Here is a 6,235-nt window from a genome sequence, read left to right as displayed (position 1 = left end):
AAACCCTCTTCTTTTATGTGAGGGAGCGAATTTAAACTATAAAGGTAAACTAAGCTGCCATGACCCTACAGGTATGTTTTCAGGAAACGAGAGAAAGCGTGACAATGTCGACGGCGAAAGGTGATATATGCAAATTAGTTCAAATTCTGTTTAATAAACCTTCGAAAGGAGTGTAAACAAGTGACGTTTTAACGAATTACTTTGAATTTGGATACCATTAAATGAAGATCATAGACATAAGTATGTGCTAAAGAACTCAAAGTAATCCATCGACCGTGAAATATTGCAATTGGGAGATACGTGTAAAAGAGAAGCGAAATTCGCGCTTTGTTTACACTGATACGTATGCGACGATAAAGCAAACCCTGCTGCGGATCACAATTTTCAAAGACACATTTTGTCTACCACAAGAACTCTCACTTATTAGTATCATAAAAAGATGCCCTCTGTGTACAAAGAAGTACTCGACTCAAAGCTTGTGGACCGTTAATAACTTCGTGATTATGCGGATGGCTGATGCGCTTACGGCTTTTACTGCAGTAAAGTTGCCGAGGATATATTCGAACCTTGTGTAATAGAACTTAGATAAACGTGAGAATCCAAATTTCAGAACCAGGCTGAAAACAGACGACTAAATATCGTGTTTAGGCTTTAGGACGTGATATAAAAGTTGCCACACTCGTCTTCGAAATCTCCAATCGAGTACTCAAAATGTTCGAAAAGTAACTGAGCTGTTCTAATCTGTAGCATTTATTTTGGTGAATCTACACTCTTTGGCGCCCTCCAACGTTCATGATATGTATTTCCTGTCAAGACTGGACAGAAATTACAAGGTAGAAAACTAGCAGGTATCGACAATATGAAAAATAGACTTGAATAAATCAAGTGAAAACAAGAGAGAATCTATAGCGCTTCTTGCGTGAATACAACCAGTGACGTCACAAGGTCCTTAAATTCGGTTCCAGAGCCCGGACACAGTTTTGCTCCAAAAAGTCGATTTCAGCAGCTAAAAAAAGCACTTTCCGTTAGGATTTGACAGAAATAAAGTTCACCATTATTTTAAGCACGTTTGAAACTACAAATTGGGGTAATAAAAGAGAGTACGAAAATTTCGTTTCAGTGGCACTTTAAGGCACAAGAATCTTTTTGTTAATAAGCACCTGCCCCCAGGCCAACGGAATTACTATTTGTTTTTAATTTACATATTTATTCAGGAGTGTCTGGAAAACCGAATAGCGAATAGCACGAATAGTGCGAATAGTCTCGAATAGTGGCGAACAGTCGACAATGTTCGTCAATAGTCACCGCTTTAGTTCAGCACTGATCTGCAGGATTCGTTCAAATTGATCACTTGGTGCAATAGCGTTTATCTACGGACGCTGATAAATTCGACCAAGCTCGTTCTGTGAAAAAACAATAAAATACAAATGTGAGGGAAGTGGTCTGTGATTAGTTTTTCAACTGAAACGAGCTGCTCTGACAACCGGTTCTAAAAACAAAAACGTCTATATCTTGCGTTAATTATCCAAATAAGCAACAGAATTTCAGTGAATTTATTACCTCTTCTTCTCCGGACTCAGGCTAAGGCTGTCCATCGCCGACATTAGGAAAACAGAAAACACAAGGATAACCTAATAAAGAAGTATTTACTCTTTTTTTTTTTTTTTTTTATTGCAATGCACAAAACTATTTACACGAGTTTCGTTACAATACTTTACTACTTTACTATACATAATAAACAGGACTTACGGTTTAACATAACTAATTCACACTCACTCAGGTACACACACTACGAACCAGTTTACATAGCAAAGTCACACCTATTTGAGCCTGACATATTCTAAGTTATTCAACTACTTCTAGTATTTATATTGCCCACTTCTTCCTAAAGATATCTAAATTATTATTTTTTGTACAGATGCATTTTTCAGTCTCATACTTTAATTTGACTTTTGATTTAAAACCTCGTATACTTGGAAGTTCTTTACTCCTTCTACACGCCCATAAATAAATTTTTCCTATGAGTAACAGATAAGTAAGGGAAGTTCTGGTGTTGAAAGACCGATTAATATATCCTTCAAATTAAGATGTATCTGCTGTTTTGTCAAAGATAAGTAATACAATTCGAAATCTTTCCAGAAAGAAATTGATTAAGAGCAATCATAAAAGAAATGCTGCATTGTTTCTGATTCACGTTTGCAGAAAGAACATAGATAATCTGCAATGTACCCGATTTTGTGTAATTTGGAATTCGTGTGGAGTATAGAGTTCAATATTTTGAACTGAAAGGCCTTGACATATGGCTCAAAAGCAACCGAATGGGGAAGAGAAAAAGCTTTTTTCAGTGCCTCATCAGTCAGTTAAATTAAATTCACACTTTAATTTTCTCGCGTTATTAGGAAAGCAAGCCTTTTTACGGACAAAAAGAGAGTAATAGTCTTTTGATTTCTTTTTAGTTACATCAAAAACGCCGCAGTCAATTTTGAAGGATGGATTTAGGGCTGTATGATCTGGATTATGATAAACATTCCTAAAATCGAACGGTACAGAGTGACGAAGACCGGTCCATTCCAGAAAGTTCGTCCTCTGTATGTGTTTTGCGATTACTTCATAAGAATCGATATTGTTAAGATCGAAACGCAAGTCTCCCACTGTCTGAATTCCATAATTAAAGTACTTTTTATAAAAGACGGGTTTGTTGTTTATTCTTATTTCCTGGTTATTCCAAATTCGGTAAAGCCAATTAGTTTCAACCGCATTATCTTTCCGAAATTCAGACCACCATTTCAGTAACTCCATGTAGAATTGAGAACTGATGGTTAAGTCTTTGACGTTATAGTTGCAATTAAAAAGAACCAGACCACCTGTTTCTTCTAGAAGATATTCTAAATAATTTTTCCATGCGCCAGAATTATCGCCAAAGATTCTTTTCAGCCAGGCGAGACGGAGAGATTTAATCATGCTCTCAATATCAACCATTTTGATGCCTCCTCCTTCATAATTGTTTATCGCAGATTTTCTGTTACTTTGTCTTTGCCTTTCCATAAAAAAGTATAAATCAAATGGTTTAATTCTTTAATTATATTTTCAGGGGTAGGTAACAAAGATGACATGTACACAACCCTCGGTAGGAGCAAAGATTTAATTATGGTCACCTTTCCATAAAGGGATAATCCTCTAGAGGACCAGATATTAATTAATTTTTTTATCTTGTCAAGTTTTTCCGTAAAGTTTTTCAAATAGAGCAATTTTTTATCGTACGAGAAGAAGATTCCTAGGGCTTTCATGGGATCCTGTGGCCATTTAATTCCAAGTGGTTTCATTTCACTTCCTTTTAAAAGATCCTATCCAGAGTCACTCTGTCTTTGAACTATTTACCTTTAAACCTGATACTTTTTTAAATTTGTCTAGCAATTGAAAAAGTTTATACGCCGACTCTGTATCAGAGAGAACCGCCGTTGTATCATCAGCATATTGTAATAATTTGGTCTCTTGTTTATCAATAACAATTCCTTTTATTTCCACGTTTTCCCTAATGGCAATTGCTAAGGTTTCAACAGCTAAAAGAAAAAGATAAGGAGACAAAGGGTCACCTTGCCTAACTCCACGTGTAAGGTTAAAATATTCTGAAGACAGGCCATTATTTATTACACAACTTTGAATATTTTTATAAAAGGTACTTATCCATCGCTTAAATTCGTGGCCAAAATTAAGGGACCGTTCATTTTTTATGAGGGACGGGGGGCTGGTGGGATTTGGGAAGCACCATTTAAAAATCGCATGACCCCCCCCCTCAGCTTACCAATTTTTTCACACGCCCCCCCCCCCCTTATAGCGGTCATTTTTTGGGATGACCCCCCACACACACACACACAAAAAAAATTTGAACAAACAATATTTAGATTTCAACTTTTTTAACATTTCTCTACCATCCCCCTATTTCACGTTATTGTGCTCACTATGAAGACAATATTTACAATCCCTCTACTACCGAGAGCTGTTGTTTAAAAAACAAATCAAAAGAAAGAGAAGTCAATTTCGGATCTCCTAGTTATGGCTCGCCCTGAGCGTGTGGCATTTGGCCTCTCATTGGCATCTTTCTCATCTGAATTGATGAATGCAAGAATGACGTCACTTGAGTCATCTTCTCCCCCAGAGTCAATGGCATCACTGTCATACTCATCATTGTCACTTTCATCCGTTTCACTGCTGTCAGCACTTGCCCTGTTGTTATTTTGTGTCAATGTCCTTGCATTTCTCAGTGTTGGTTGGCCAGCTCTGATAAGACTCTTCTGCTGCAAGCATGAATATCTTACAATTGCCTTTACTTTTTCACTCTTGCTGCTTTTCAAATGCTGCTTCAGCCCGTGGTGGTTCAAGTACTTGTTTAGTTCTGGAATACGTAGCTTTTTAAGCTTGGTTAGATCTTCGCACAACTCAGTCCAAGGATAATCCTCATATGATTTATCTTTTGCGTCCCTACTTAACTTTGCCTTTTCTTCTGCTCTCTTTTTCCTTTTAAATTCCAGCACTTCAAGATGCTGAAGATAATCCACCACAAACTTTGATTTGACAATAAACTTATCTGCAAATAGAGCAACGCTCTCTGGGTCAGATAAAACCAGCCTGCCACTTCCATGCTCTTTCTTCGCTTGGACCCTTGGCTGCCAGTCATCTGGATCACGCCCTTCTTTTGGGGTCTTCTGGTAGGAGAGGTAGCGGTATTCCGGTAGGCAGGAATGGTCAGGAACTGGTTTAGGGTATCTTTCTATGGGTGGTCCAGTCCATTCACAACAAAAAGAACAAATTTTTCCTACCTTTTCTTGACAGGACAACTTTAGAAACTCCCTGTAGTTCTCCCCCTCCTCATAGTGCTCATTCATAAACTTCTCAATCTTACGGAAGTAACAGTGGCCCGGAACAGAGTCTTTCCTTGCGCCTGCATTGTGATACTAAACCAAGTACGAAGTGTTGTGAAAAAACTGGAAATCTGTTGATGTGTTGTGTGAAACACATTCTTACATTTAATTTACAGATGTCTTTATTTGGAAGGTTTTTACCTCTATTCTAGTGATAGGCATGTATAAATGTTGCCCTGTGCAGGTAAAACAGAAAGCTGTTGAAGTACAAGAAGATGAGCCGGTAAGTGTTAATTTCTTGTCAATGTTCCTATTTTTATCTGGACATTAAAAACGCATGTATGCTTCACTTTTATAATGAGAAACTTCTGTATTTTCCTATTGTAAAGATAGCACCTAAAACTGTTTGAACATTTTTAAAATAGTATGTGTCTTTTAATATATCGTTTGACTCAGGTCTACATTTCACTACACGAATACAACATTAAATGGTTACACGAACCATGATCATTCAATAATATCAGTTCAATATAATAAATAAAAAAAATCGTCTTTCCTTTTCTGGTAGGTCACTAGTTCCTCCTCTGCTGATGATACAACCATACCTCAGGGTCTCCGGAAAACAAGCCTTGGCTATATTGTTAATCCAATCGGGAAAAGAGCGCATTACTACATGAGCATCATGAAAGAGGCTCATTCCAAAATGCGCAATAATGACGAAAGCGACGAGTCGTTTAAGAAAAGGTTTGCAGCATAACGATCCAGGCAGTTTGACATCTTACAAGCAAAAGAAGCAATCTTTCTAAGTGCGGTTGGCTGTTCAGAAAGGGCGAGTGAGTTTTCCATGCCAGGGTACCAGTTGAAGCCCAGTGATGGAAGAAAACTGAACTTCTCCATCAAAGAGCACAGAGCAATGGTGGAAAAGTTGAATGTCATATTGAAAGATGTAAAGGAACACGATTCCACACTCTTTCAGTCCAATGGGCTTGCTTTAAAGCAGGGCGAAGAATTTGCCCACAGTTTTAATGTAAAACAGATCAAATGTATAGAAGCTAAGTTGACAAAGGTCACGCAGGACATGGAAGCACTAGAAAATAAGAAGAGCAATTATAACAGCATATTCAAGGGCATACTCAAACAGCAAATCAACAAAAGGAGAAGGAAAAAAGAAAACCGCAGAAAGTCAAATGAAAGAAAGAGGAAGCTGACTGAAAACAACGTCCAACGAGTTTATGGAATCTGTGTTGGAAATCCGCTAGGAAATGATCTTCCACAATGCCTTGTGTACCCTCCTAGAACGGCCGTCCCGGAAGAGTGTATTAAAGTTGAGGATGTTGCCACGTCGTTATTTAGAGGAGATGGGCCATACATCGCAC

The 6,235-nt window shown here is 37.8% G+C and overlaps 1 long non-coding RNA gene across 1 annotated transcript; it reads left to right on the top strand.

Annotated features, from left to right (window-relative positions):
* Positions 1-5,045: 5,045 nt before the first annotated feature.
* Positions 5,046-6,013, top strand: LOC149097464 (uncharacterized). The gene is made up of 2 exons (XR_016204357.1): positions 5,046-5,142; positions 5,428-6,013. It is a non-coding gene; the product is annotated as an uncharacterized LOC149097464 (long non-coding RNA).
* Positions 6,014-6,235: the final 222 nt, after the last annotated feature.

The sequence above is a fragment of the Orbicella faveolata genome, unplaced genomic scaffold (genome assembly GCF_042242905.1).
Source record: "Orbicella faveolata isolate gen_17 unplaced genomic scaffold, um_ofav_v1 contig_47, whole genome shotgun sequence".
Classification (NCBI taxonomy): Eukaryota; Metazoa; Cnidaria; class Anthozoa; order Scleractinia; family Merulinidae; genus Orbicella; species Orbicella faveolata.
This window is presented reverse-complemented; position numbering and strand designations above follow the sequence as displayed.